Genomic DNA, 14,641 nt, shown 5'->3' on the forward strand with positions numbered 1-14,641 from the left:
TTTAGAAAAAGATAACACTCCTGCTACTTTCAGGTTTTATTAAAAAAATAAAGTTAATGGGAATTAGCTTATAGGTACATTTCACCTTTCCTGAAATGTCCTTAGTTATTCAGTAACCATATGCTAGTTGTAAAAAATTCAAATATAGAAGGAAAGTACAAGAGAAAGTGAAAGTCCCCTTTCAGACCTTTCTACTCCAACCTCCTCTGTTCTCCCCATTCCCATTGCCCTCCTCAGAGATAATTATTATTATTTTTTTAACATCTTTATTGGAGTATAATTGCTTTACAATGGTGTGTTACTTTCTGCTTTATAACAAAGTGAATCAGTTATACATATACATATGTCCCCATATCTCTTCCCTCTTGCGTCTCCCTCCCTCCCACCCTCCCTATCCCACCCCTCTAGGTGGTCACAAAGCATGGAGCTGATCTCCCTGTGCTGTGCGGCTGCTTCCCACTACTAGCTATTTTACGTTTGGTAGTGTATATATGTCCATGCCACTCTTCCACTTTGTCCCAGCTTACCCTCCCCCACCCCGTATCCTCAAGTCCATTCTCTAGTAGGTCTGCATCTTTATTCCCGTCTTGCCCCTAGGTTCTTCTGACCATTTTTTTTCTTTTTCCTTTTTTTTTTTTTAGATTCCATATATATATGTGTTAGCATACGGTATTTTTCTCTTTCTGACTTACTTCACTCTGTATGACAGTCTCTAGGTCCATCCACCTCACTACAAATAACTCAGTTTCGTTTCTTTTTATGGCTGAGTAATATTCCATTGTATATATGTGCCACATCTTCTTTATCCATTCATCTGTCAGTGGACACTTAGGTTGCTTCCATGTCCTGGGTATTGTAAATAGAGTTGCAGTGAACGTTTTGGTACATGACTCTTTTTGAATTATGGTTTTCTGAGGGTATATGCCCAGTAGTGGGATTGCTGGGTCGTATGGTAGTTCTACTTTTTAGTTTTTTAAGGAACCTCCATACTGTTCTTCATAGTGGCTGTATCAATTTACATTCCTACCAGCAGTGCAAGAGGGTTCCCTTTTCTCCACACCCTCTCCAGCATTTATTGTTTGTAGATTTTTTGATGATGGCCATTCTGACTGGTGTGAGATGATAAGAGATAATTATTGTTATACTCAGGCATATAGCCTGCATTCCTTTCTCTGTACATTTTCATATCTATCTATGTATCTATGTATCTATCTATCTGTTTTCCTGGGTTATCTTTCCTTTATTTCTTTGGCAGAAAGTAGTAGGTACATGTATATTTTCTTAATTCCTCTTTACAAAGGTAACATATTACAGATATATAACTTATTTTAAATAGGATCATTTTACATTTTCTATAAGTATCTCTTTTATATTTGATTGAAGTTTACCAAGACAGTTATCATTTTTGACTTTAACACATATTTTTCCAGTTTATTATTATTATTATATTTTGCGGTACGCGGGCCTCTCACTGTTGTGGCCTCTCCCGTTGCGGAGCACAGGCTCCAGACGCGCAGGCTCAGCGGCCATGGCTCACGGGCCCAGCTGCTCCGCGGCAATGTGGGATCTTCCCGGACCAGGGCACGAACCCGTGTCCCCTGCATCGGCAGGCGGACTCTCAACCACTGCGCCACCAGGGAAGCCCCCAGTTTATTATTTTTCAAAATTATTTTTTTGGCTGCGTTGTGTCTTCTTTGCTGCACGCAGGCTTTCTCTAGTTGTGGCGAGAGGGGCCTACTCTTCGTTGTGGTGTGCGGGCTTCTCATTGCGGTGGCTTCTCTTGTTGCAGAGCATGGGCTCTAGGCACGTGGACTTCAGTAGTTGTGACTCGTGGGCTCAGTAGTTGTGGTTCGTGGGCTCTAGAGTGCAGTCTCAGTAGTCGTGGCAAATGGGCTTAGTTGCTCCGCGGCATGTGGGATCTTCCTGGACCAGAGATTGAACCTGTGTCCCCCTGCATTGGCAGGCGGATCCTTAACCACTGTGCCACCAGGGAAGTCCCCACATATTTTTCTAACACCTATTTATGTTTTCAGATTTGTGCTACACAGACTTTTTCCTTAAAGAGATTCTTTGAAATCTGTTCAAGTTGGGGAGGGGATATGTGAACAGGGGAAACCTGGAGACACAAATGTGATTGGCTCTTGGATTGGAAGAATCAACATTGTGAAATGACTGTACTATCCAAAGCACTCTGCAGATTCAGTGCAATCCCTATCAAACTACCAGTGGCATTTTATACAGAACTAGAACAAAAAATGTTACAATTTGTACGGAAACATAAAAGACCCCGAATAGCCAAAGCAATCTTGAGAAAGAAAAACAGAGCTGGAGGAATCAGGCTCCCTGACTTCAGACTCCACTACAAATCTACAGTAATCAAGACAGTGTGGTACTGGCACAAAAACAGAAATATAGATCAAAGGAACAGGATAGAAAGCCCAGAGATAAACCCACGCACATATGGTCACCTTATCTTTGATAAAGGAGGCAAGAATATACTGCGGAGAAAAGACAGCCTCTTCAGTAAGTGGTGCTGGGAAAACTGGACAGCTACGTGTAAAAGAATGAAATTAGAACACTGCCTCACACCATACACAAATGTGGTTGGCGAAATATCATTTAATCTCCTAGGTTCTCAGAATTTAAGAGGAGACTTAGGGATCACTTAGTTGCTAGACTAGGAAACTGGGTCTCTTGTGTTTATTGTTCAGGAGGAATATCTCCAGTATTCTGTGTTTCCACTTACATAGAGTTTCACTCTCTGGAACTCTGGTGAGAAGATGGAGATAGAAGAATGGATGATATAGTACCATTGCATGGCTTTAGGCATGTTTTTTTAACCAAGCAGCTATAGAGTAGTTGCTTAATGGATCTGTGTCAAGCTGGAGGGCTTTCAGACTCACTGAAAGATATTTTTCATTCAAATTCTTAACTTTTTTGGTTACATGATAGATACTACTTTCAAAATTTGAAACACCCTTCCTCTCTTCTGTACAGGCAACCAAAGCCATCAGTTTCTCATACGCCCTTCAGAGAGATTTTGCTTTTTCCAGTATATACATGTGTATGTATTCTACTCTTCCACACACTGTTTATGTAAATATCATATTCCCTTCTTTTAAATTACATAAATAATTAGTAGAGGTTGGAATTATGGACAGAAAAGGAAACTGATGTATATTGTACCATGAATGATAGCTAGCCTTGACCTACAGAGATAATATGCATAGCTCTTTAGTTGATCTGTATAAGGTATTCTAAGACCAGTTATTACTTCCTTCATCCATTTCTGTACTCAGTAGACTTGATTCAGTTTTGCTTCTGCATTTCTGTCACTAGGTATATGTGAAAGAATTCTGTACTTTTTTCTTTTTTCTATATAAGCACTTAATCCTTTCACTTCATTTTTTTTTAATTTTTATTTTACTTTTTGACTGCACCATGCAGCATGCGGGATCTTAGTTCCCTGACCAGGATGGAACCTGTGCCCCCTGCAGTGGAATCTCAAGAGTCTGTTAAGTGCTGGACTGCCAGGGAAATCCCCTCACTTCATTTCTTTATTTTTTTAATTTATTTTATTTTTCAATTTGAAAGCAGTCACTGTTTATTTATTAACTGACCAGATTACAAAAATAATCATGGTAGATACCTTAGTTCATCCTTCTTATAAGTCTGTTGATCTGGTCTTCCCTGTTGCCAGCATCTCCACCTTCTACAAAATGGGTAGTCTTTTTCTTCATTCCACCTCGTGGAGAAGACCATTTGAAGGGCCACAGGAAGTTGTTTTTTTCTTTGAAGCGTTTTCCAACAGTATAGATCTCATGAATCAGATCCTCCATGCAGATAATACCGTATTTGCCAAGAGATCGAGCAATCAACACGTTATCCGTCAGGGCAGTGTGCTTCTTGTTGATTTTGCCGTAACCGCGCTTGTAGATCCATTCATTTACTGACTTCAGGTTTGGGTACCTCCATGCAATGTATGGTTCCACAATTCTCAGCATGTTAATTGAAGCCTTGTTGAGCTTCACAAAAGTGCCATTGAAAATCTGACGGAGGCAAAGAAGCTGCAACACCTTTCGAACCTTTGGACTCATACCATTGATACTTCTGATCCTGATGACAAATGCCAATTTGGGTTCCGCGGGTACGTAGAAGTTGCCAGCTTTTCTTGCCATCCTAGCCATTCGAATTTCAGTTCTCTACATCTGCCAGTATTCCTTGTGATAGCGCTTAGCTTTTTCATAGATAAGCTTCTCCTTGCCTTTCGAAGCATCTTCTGGGCAAATTTCTTTCTCAGGCGCTTGATCTTAAGCTCTGCAAAATTCTTTCGCTTTTTCTTAAGGGTTTCTGGCACAGCAGGAACCTTCTTTTTCTTCTCCTCAGCACCTTCCATGGTTCCAGCCGGGAAAGAGCCATTTCTTTATTTTTTGTTATATATTTAGTAAGCAGTTACTGTCTACTATCTGTGGAGCCTGCTGCTGTTTCCTCCCCTCCCCCATTTTTTCTGGCAGCAGCTTTATTGATATATAATTTGCGTATAATACAGTTCATCCATTTCAATTGTACATTTCAATTTTTTTTGTATATTCAGAGTTGTGCAAACCTACCAAAATCAATTTTAGAAAAATGTTATCACCTCAAAAAGGAACCTTTTAGCTGTCATTTTCAATCCCATCCTTGCTCCCAGCTCTATGCAATGAATCATTTATGTCTGTATAGATTTGCCTGTTCTGGATATGTCATATAAATGGAATCATAATATGAGGTCATTGTGAATGAATTCTTTATCATGTTTTCAAGGTTCATCCATATTGTGGTATCAGTACTTCCTTTTAATTGCTGAATAATTCTGTTTCCTTTTTCAATTTCACTAATAAATGTGTTTTGCTACGTATTAGGGCTGTTAATCAGGGGTATCCATGCCCTAGGTTTTCCTTCTGTGTATCACCTAGTTGTTAACATTTTGCTGTGTATTGATAAATCTCTAATAGTATTGACAAAGAGAGGGAAAAGAGTGAGCTGTTTGTTAATATCATTGGCAAGTGTTTTATTTTAAAAGGAGTGTGAAACTTGGGAATTACTCTTGGATTTAATTTTTCATGTTTTTTTCCCACAACCCCTAGTATTTGTTTATTTTTCTCGGGAGAAGGATTTATTACTTGCACAAGTAAGGAGAACACTGGGGGTCTTTTCCAAAGCAGTGTCTCTTCTATTATTTATTATTTAATAAATTTATTATTTATTTGAGCTAATAAATACTGTCTATAATATCTCCACTTGAACTTAAATTAAGGTAGAAGATAGTCAGATGTAGAATTATAGTGTTGGAAAAGAGACAGTTTCATATCTGGAGCACTCTTATTGTGAAACCCAGTACAGACTAGTCTCCTGTAAAGAGTTTCACAGAACACCTTGAGTTGCCTTAATTTAATCTCAGGTATTTTGTGGTGTCCCCCCCCACCCCCACCCCCACCCCCACATGGCTTGTGGGATCTTAGTTTCCCGTCCAGGGATTGAACCTGCGCCCTCAGCAGTGAAAGCTGGAAGTCCTAACCATTGGGCCGCCAGGGAATTCCCAGTATTTTAAATAGTGATTTCTGAGTTAATCTATCAGGCATCAAAGAACATTTAACATATGTTGTTTTTTATAAAGAGATTGGTTCCTGAAGTGTTTTGTTTTTGTTTTTGTTTTTTTGGCTCTGATGGGCTTTTTCATGAATAGACAGGAGGTTTTTTTTCCCCCCACATAAGTATTTTAAGATCTTTTTCAAGAACATGAGAAGTATCTCTTTAGCCAGATGGTGTCTCTGTTGAATTTTCAGGAGATGGAACTGGTGTGGTAAGAACTCATGAGTAGGCTTAGTTGTCTTGATGCATCACTGCTCAAAAGTGTGATCCCAGTGCCCGTTGCCATGCCCACTGTTATAGCCTTCAGAAATCAAAAGTTAATAATAAGAAAATATGGGTTTGTATTTTGTCTTCATTTTTCTATTAGTTCTTTTTATTGTATTTTAGGAAAGTACTGGATTGCTTCAATTGTGGGGGAACCCCACTAGTTCATTACTACTGACAGTTTGAAAAGCACAAGGAATTGTCAAATGTCTAGGCTCCAGCTTTCAGGGAGCCTCTGGTTACGTGGATTTAGGTTTTCAGGATTTTATTTTATTTTTATTTTTTTCAGGATTTTATTTTATTTTATTTTATTTTTTGCGGTACGCAGGCCTCTCACTGTTGTGGCCTCTCCCGTTGCGGAGCACAGGCTGTGGACGTGCAGGCCCAGCGGCCATGGCTCATGGGCCCAGCCGCTCCGCGGCACGTGGGATCCTCCCAGATTGGGGCATGAACCCGCGTCCCCTGCATCGGCAGGCGGACTCCCAACCACTGCGCCACCAGGGAAGCCCCCTATTTTTTAAAATGTTTTAAAAAATTAAAAAAAATTTTTTTGAAGTATAGTCAGTATACAATATTATATGTTACAGGTGTACAATATAGTGATTCATAATTTTTAAAGATTATATTCCATTTATAGTTATTATAAAATATTGGCCATATTCCCTTGTTGTACAATGTATCCTTGTAGCTTATTTTATACATGGTAGTTTGTACCTTTTAATCCCCTACCCCTATCTTGCCCCTCCCTACTTCCATCTCCCCACTAGTTTGTTCTGTATATATGAGTCTGTTTCTTTTTCATTACATTCATTAGTTTGTTGTATTTTTTAGATTCCACTTATAGGTGATATCATACAATATTTCTCTTTCTCTGTCTGACTTATTTCACTTAACATAATGCCCTCCAAGTCCACCCATGTTGTTGCAAATATCAAGATTTCATTCTTTTTCATGGCTGAATAGTATTCCATTGTGTGTGTTAGGTTGCTTCCATATCTTGGCAATTGTAAATAATGCTGCTATGAACATTGGGTGTGTCTATCTTTTCAAATTAATGTTTTTGTTTTTGTTCTGATATATACCCAGGATTGGAATTTCTGGATCGTGTGGTAGTTCTATTTCTGTTTAACTATTTTATTTAGATACATATTTATTTTTAATAGTTGATACATGCATATCATATAAAATTTAAAACAAATACAGTGAAATGTAAGTCTTCTGCCTCTCCTCATTCTCAGGAGGAGATCACTCTTTTAAGTTTTTGTGTGTTGTTCCTTAGATAACCTATGCCTTTATGAATATACATACGCGTAAACCCCCACCCTCACAAATGGTAGAGTGGCATACTCATTGTTCTTTGTGTCTTTTCTTATTACTTAAAAAGATATTTGATATTATGGATCTGTAGTTTCAGAACGGCTTTATTCTTTTTCATGGTTTCTTAGTATTCTGTTGTATCAATATAACATAAATTTTCTCTATTTGTATATGAATTGACATTGAAATTGTTTCTAATCTTTTGGTATAGTTTTTGACTAGTTTTGAAGTGGCCAGATTTGAAATCAAGGTTTGCAAGGTATGTGTGGGCACAGAGAGAGAGAAGGGCCATTATAATGATTGAGACAAGGGAGGAGGATGAGTAGGAGAAAATCTGGAGAGCTAGGAGAATGAAGGAAGAGAAAAAGGAAGGAGAGAGGAGTAAAGGATAGGAGTGAAATAGCCCAGGTCTTTCCAAGGCAGATACTAAAACCAGCCTCAAGCTTTCTATTACTGTCTTGGAACCAGATGGTTCCAAGTTATTAGCCATGTGATCTTGGGCAAGTTATCTGTTCTCTCTGTGCCTCCATTTCCTCATTTGCAAAATGGGATAATAACACCTCATCATATGTTAATAACACATACAGCTATAGGTACAGCATCCATCCACATTGAGAAAGCTTTCTGCACCCTCCACCCCCAGCTTTGCTCTTATTCAGCCTTTTATAGCTCAAGTGTACTCCTCTACAAAACCATCTAGGTTGCACCAGGAGCCCCACTTCTGTATCCTGTACCTTTGTCTTAGATTTCACCTCATTCCTTTGAAATTCCCATATCTAATTATTTACCCCTGTCTGAGGGTGGGGAACCATCTGTTGTAGTGTCTTGTATAATTTAGTTTCACCCTGCAACCACCACTAAAATACTTAGCACAGTGCCTGGCATATAGTAGGCACTTGATAATGTTTGACCTAAACTGAAGAAAGCCTTGGGCCTTAGGAACATTGAACCTAGAGAAATGCTAATCTTTCCACCCTTTTCCCCACCGCCTAATTTTCATTCCCTGAGGCAACCGTTTTTCCTCGGTTTATATAAACAAATATATATATATATATACACACACACATATATATACACCCCCACACATATTTATATATCTCCCCTCTTTAAAAGTAAAACAGTAGCATACTCTAAACATTGTTATGTACATTGTAGTCATCCCAAAAAGGAATGAAGTTCAATTCTGTGGGAACTTCACCCAAATGAAATTGTAAGCATTGTTAGGTTTTTGTGTAAGACTCTTGCTGGAGCGTGGATAGGTGTGATTGGTGAGTCTACCATCTATCAGTTACAGTGAGATTGTAACAGCATTTTTTCCTGCACAACAAAGAAGCTTTGTAAATAAAATTTTAACATTTTGAAAAAAAAGGTAGGTACCATTTAATTTTTTTTAAATTTTGAGATAACTGTAGATTCACATGCTGTTGTAAGAAATAATATGGAAGAATCCTGGTTACCTTTTACTCATATTTCCCCAGTGGTAACATCTTGCATAACTATAGAAAAAATCAAAGCCAGGAAATTGACTTTGATACAATCCATCCACCTTATTCAAAACTCACCAGTTTTACGTGTACTTATTTATGTGTGTATTTAGTTCTGTGCATTTTCATCACATGTATAGATTTGTGCGATCACCACCACAGTCAAGATACAACAGTTATATCACAAGCCTCTCCCATGCTACTTCCATCCCTCCCACCCTTTTTAACCTCTGGCAACCAATAATCTGTTCTCCATCTCTATGATTTTGTCATTTTTAAGAACGCTATGTAAGGAATTCTCTGGCGGTCCAGTGGTTAGGACCTGGCACTTTCACCGCCAGGGGCCCAGGTTCAATCTCGCTGTTTGTGGAAGTAAGATACTGTAAGCCGAGTGGCGTGGCCAAAAAAAAAAAAAAAAAAAAAAAAAGAATGCTGTGTAAATTCTCTGGTATGTGACCTTTGAGATCGGCTTTTTTTCATTCAGAATAATGCCCTGAAGATCCACCCAAGTTACTGTGCATTATCAGTAGACATTCTCTTACATAGCCATATTATAGTTCTCAAATTTAGGAAATATAACATTGATAAAATATTATTATCTATAATCCATATTCCAGTTATACCAGTTGTATTAATTATACTCTACACTATTGCCACCATTGCCCAGTCCAGTATCACATTATGAGTATGATTGTCAGGTCTCTGTAATTTTCTTTAACATGGAACAATTCCTTTTTTCTTGTCTGTAATAACTTTGATATATTTGGAAAATACAGGTAAGTTTATGTTGTAGAATGTCCCTTTTTTGGGTTTGTTGTTCTTCATGGTTAGATCCAGATTATTCATTTTTGTCAGGAGAACCATGGAAATGATATTGTATATCCCTTAGCATATGCATGATGGCAGTTCATTCCATTGTTGGTCGTTTTAACTTTGATTACTTGATTAAAGTGATGTCAGCCTGATTTCTCCATTTAAAGTTATTAATTTTTGCTTTTGTCATTGATAAGTATTTTCGTGGGAGGATACTTTGAGTCCAAGTAAAGACCCTGTTTCTCATCAAACTTTCACCAGTGTTAGCATCCCTTGAGGGTTTTTTTTGTACCTGAATTATTATTATCATGGTTGCAAAATGGTGATAAACTTTTAAAGGCCAGCAAAAAGGCAAAGCTGACTTCCACTTGAGCATCCAGTTGACAAGTAGAAAAAACAATTCTTTCTTATATATATGTTAATAATATAAAAGCAAGCCTAAAAAGGCAAGGGGTAAATTGTATAGAAAAGGATAATAAATTTAGACCCTCCCCAAGAGTATAATTTTTAAGAGAAAAATGTTACAATAAGGGGTAATTCTTTTATTTTTTAATTTTAAAATTTTATTTATTTATTTTTGGCTGCGTTGGATCTTTGTTGCTGCATGCAGGCTTTCCCTAGTTGCAGCAAGTGGGGGCTACTCTTCGTTGCAGTGCGTGGGCTTCCCATTGTGATGGCTTTTCTTGTTGTGGAGCATGGGCTCTAGGCGCGTGGGCTTCAGTAGTTGTGGCTCGTGGCCTCTAGAGCGCAGGCTCAGTAGTTGTGGCACACGGGCTTACCTGCTCCACGGCATGTGGGATCTTCCTGGACCAGGGCTCAAACCTGTGTCCCCTGCATTGCCAGGCGGATTCTTAACCACTGCGCCACCAGGGAAGCCCAAGGGGTAATTCTTGAGAAGTTAAGATTGGATCGTGAATTACGGAATGACAAAAGCATGTTTGAGAATCTGAAGGCAGAGGTAGTTAAAAAAAATTTTTTTAGGACAATGTTAGGTTTACAGAAAAATTACAAAGATTGTCCAGAGTTCCCATATACTCTGCATCCAGTTTCTCCTATTATCAACATTACTGTGGTACATTTGTTACATTTAACAAACCAGTGTTGATAAATTGCTATTAACTGAAGTCCATATTTTATTCATATTTCTTTGGTTTTTACCTAATGTGTTTTTTCTGTTTTCGCATTTCGTCCAGGATACCACATTGCATTGAGTTGCTGTATTTCCTTAAAGGTCCTCTTAGCTGACAGTTTCCAGACGTTCTTTATTTTTGAAGACCTTGACAGTTCTGAGGAATACTGATCAGGTGTTTTTGCACAGTATCCTTCAATTGGATCTCTCTTTATGATTTTAAAAAAATGATTAGACTGTAGTTATGACTTTTTGGGAGGAAGACTACAGAGATAAAGTGCATTTTCATCATATACTATCAACATGACTTACATTGTTGATGTTGAGGGTGATCACCTGGCTGATACGGTGTTTGTCAGGTTTCTCCATTGTAAAGTTATTGTTTTCTTCCGCTTTTCATCTTATGCTCTTTGAATGAAAGGCACTATGTGCAGCCCACACTTAAGGAGAGGGGAGTTGTGCTCCATCTCTTTGAGGGGGGTGTGTATCTACATAAATTACTTGAAATTCTTCTGCATGGGATATACATCTCCTTCCCAACTCCCATTTATTTGTTTGTTTAGTCATTTATATTAGTGTGGACTTGTGGATTTTTATACTTTAGGTTATAATTCAATACTACTTAATTCTGTTGTTCAAAATGTTACAGCTTGGCCACTGGGAACTTTTTCAGTTGGCTTCTGTGTCCTTTTGACGTTGTTGTTGTTTTAGCACTTTCTTGTACCACAAGATGTTCAGGGCTTATCTTGTTTATTTCCTTCTTCACTCCTAGGATCAGTCATTTCTCCAAGGGGCCCTGGTTCCTTTCATTGGAGGATGGTATTTAGAAACTTAAGATCTGAGCACTGTGTGCTTATTACTACTAGGGTATCGTTGCTTCAAGGCCTTCTTGGCTGACAGAGCAAGGAAATATGTGAATATCTGAACCTGTGAATATATAATTTCTATGGATATTTCTTTTATTGTGTTTATTAGTTTTTAACTTTTAATTTTTTTGCCATGCTGCGTGGCATGCGGGGTCTTAGTTCCTCAATCAGGGATCAAACCCATGCCCCCTGCAGTGGAAGCGTGGAATCTTAACCACTTGACCACCAGGGAAGTTCCCTTGTTTTTAAAATTTTAAATAAATATTTTTAACCATCTCATTCCATGTTAAACTAAACATGAGTTTCTACTACCAACTCTAAATCATCCCAGCTTCTTGTTGCTTAACTGTGCCACTGCAGTGGTAAGTAACCTGGCTTTTGGTTTTCTTAACAGTGTCTTTCACAGAACAGAAGTTTTTAATTTTAATTAGTCCAACTTACCATTTTCCCCCCAATGGATCGTACTTTGTTTTTCTTTTTCTCCTTTTAAAAAATTTTTTGGCCATGCCATGCAGCACGTGGGATCCTAGTTCCCCAACCCAGGATCGAACCTGTGCCCCCTGCATTGGAAGCACGGAGTTCTAACCACTGTACCGCCAAGGAAGTCCCTGGATCCTGCTTTTGATGTTGGCTGGAAAACTCATAGTGAAACCCAGGGTCACGTAGATTTTCTCCTGGAAGTTTCATAGTTTTGCATTTTACATCAGAAATAGCTTTTTGAGCTTCTTTTAAGTGAGAGATTTTTAGTAGTTGAATAAGTAATATATTTTGGCTTTTTTTTCTCCCTTTAATTTTTTGGATGAGATATAGATGTCAGTCTTAAGTTTCATGGTTAGAAATGGTGAAATGAAATTTTAGAACTTCTTTAGAGGTGAATAAAAAGTTCTAATAATTTCAGAATTGAATTACCATATGTCATATGGAGAAAATGAATCCATCTTTTCCCAGCCGTTACTCTGATTGAGGGTACAAGACATATACAGTAAAAATCAACATTAAGAGACAACATATAGGGCCTTCCCTGGTGGCCCAGTGATTAGGAATCCTCCTGCCAATGCAGAGGACACGGGTTCGATCCCTGGTCCAGGAAGATCCCACATGCCGTGGAGCAACTAAGCCCGTGGCCACAGCTACTGAGCCTGCACTCTGGAGCCCGTGAGCCACAACTACTGAGCCCACGCACCACAACTACTGAAGTCTGCGTGCCTAGAGCCCGTGCTCCACAAGAGAAGCCACCGCAACGAGAAGCCCACACACTGCAACAAAGAGTAGCCCCCGCTTGCCTCAAGTAGAGAAAGCCCATGCGCAGCAATGAAGACCAAACGCAGCCAAAAATAAATAAATAAATTTATTAAAAATAAAAAAAGAGAGAGACAACATATAGGGTAATGTTTAATTGTGTTTTAAAAAACCCTAAAATTCTGAGGAGACCAAGGTCAATGTGAGCTAGACTAGTAAGGGAAGGCATCCTGGAAGCCAGACTTGAATTTGGTCTTGAAGGGCTTGGCGATAAAACTTTCTTAATTGAGGGGTGGGACAAAATATAGATTGTAGACAGTAAGGGAGCTAGTGGGGAAAGACAGATGGAGATAATCTTGGCTGATGAGGAAAGGAGAAAAAGGATGGAAAGAAAGCAAGGAGACACATGTGAGGTGTGTGTTTTTGCATTCAGACGTGAAAGATCCTATTGGTAGAGGGGATTGAAAATGCCCTTTCCTGTACTTGGCAGGAATCAGATGCCTCAAGTACAGGAATTAGATGCCTCAAGATGCTGGATTTTGTGGGTTTTTAAACAAATTTATTGTTTTTGAACAAGTAGTACACTCCTATGATTCAAAATTCAAAAGGAAACAAAGAGTGTACAGTGAAGTCTCCTTTCTGCCTGTCTCCCAGCTACCCAATTTGCATTCCTTGAAGCAACCAGTGATTACAAATGCATTTTTCCTAAGTGCTGTATAAGCAAATATATTCGTATTTATATATCCCCCTTCTTTTTTTTTAAAGAAACAAAAACATAGCATTCTCTAAACATGGTTCTGCACATTGCTTCCTCCCCCACACTTAATGTACCTCTACTTAATGTAATGTGTCAACTCATTCATTCCTGGGGTGCCTCTTTCTGCTGAGCATGCATAGTTATCATGTGGCTGAATGAATGAAACAGTGATAGTCCTCTGAATGTTTCTTTTCAAGTCTGAAAATCACTGAAGATTTTATAAACAAACCACTGATGTGCTTATAATTGTGTGTTAACATTTCTCTTAGTCTATATAGAAACTGTTGCCCTGCTGATTGAATTAAGGAAATCCTGATTCTTTTTGTAAGGGGAAGAATCCTTTTGAAATGGGAAATGGACTTCCTAATGCTGATTTTAATACTTGCTGAGTTTTATTTTTTTTGTTGTTGTTTTTTTTTGCGGTATGCGGGCCTCTCGCTGTTGTGGCCTCTCCCGTTGCAGAGCACAGGCTCCGGATGCGCAGGCTCAGCAGCCATAGCTCACGGGCCTAGCCGCTCCGTGGCATGTGGGATCCTCCAGGACTGGGGCACGAACCCGTGTCTCCTGCATCGGCAGGCGGACTCTCAACAACTACGCCACCAGGGAAGCCCCTCTTTTTTTTTTTTTTTAAGAACTGGCTCTGGGGGCTTCCCTGGTAGCACAGTGGTTGAGAGTCCGCCTGCTGGTGCAGGGGACACGGGTTCAAGCCCTGGTCAGGGAAGATCCCACATGCCGCAGAGTGGCTGGGCCCGTGTGCCACAACTGCTGAGCCTGCGCTCTAGAGCCCGCGAGCCACAACTACTGAAGCCCGCACGCCTAGAGCCTGTGCTCCACAACAAGAGAAGCCACCGCAGTAAGCCCGCGCACCATAACAAAGAGTAGCCACCACTTGCCACAACTAGAGAAAGCCCCGCACACAGCAACAAAGACCCAAGGCAGCCAAAAATAAATAAATAAATAAATCTATTAAAAAAAAAAAAAGAACTGGCTCTGGAGTCAAACTGCCAAGCTTTTTTTATTTTTATTTTTATTTTTTTTACGGTACGCGGGCCTCTCACTGCTGTGGTCTCTCCCGTTGCGCAGCACAGGCTCCAGACATGCAGGCTCAGCGGCCATGGCCCACGGGCCCAGCCGCTCCGCG

At 39.3% G+C, this 14,641-nt stretch overlaps 1 protein-coding gene and 1 pseudogene across 3 annotated transcripts in view; one reads left to right on the forward strand and one right to left on the reverse strand.

The window, feature by feature from the left end:
* PIK3CB (phosphatidylinositol-4,5-bisphosphate 3-kinase catalytic subunit beta) overlaps window positions 1-14,641 on the forward strand; it is a 188,474-nt gene that overhangs the window by 14,694 nt on the left and 159,139 nt on the right. The gene's annotated exons all lie outside the window — the stretch shown is intronic.
* On the reverse strand, window positions 3,614-4,399 carry LOC309822813 (large ribosomal subunit protein uL30-like; annotated as a pseudogene). The gene has a single exon. The product of its transcript is annotated as a large ribosomal subunit protein uL30-like (transcript).

This window comes from Grampus griseus, assembly GCF_964374135.1.
Source record: "Grampus griseus genome assembly, chromosome: 5".
Lineage (NCBI taxonomy): Eukaryota > Metazoa > Chordata > Mammalia > Artiodactyla > Delphinidae > Grampus > Grampus griseus.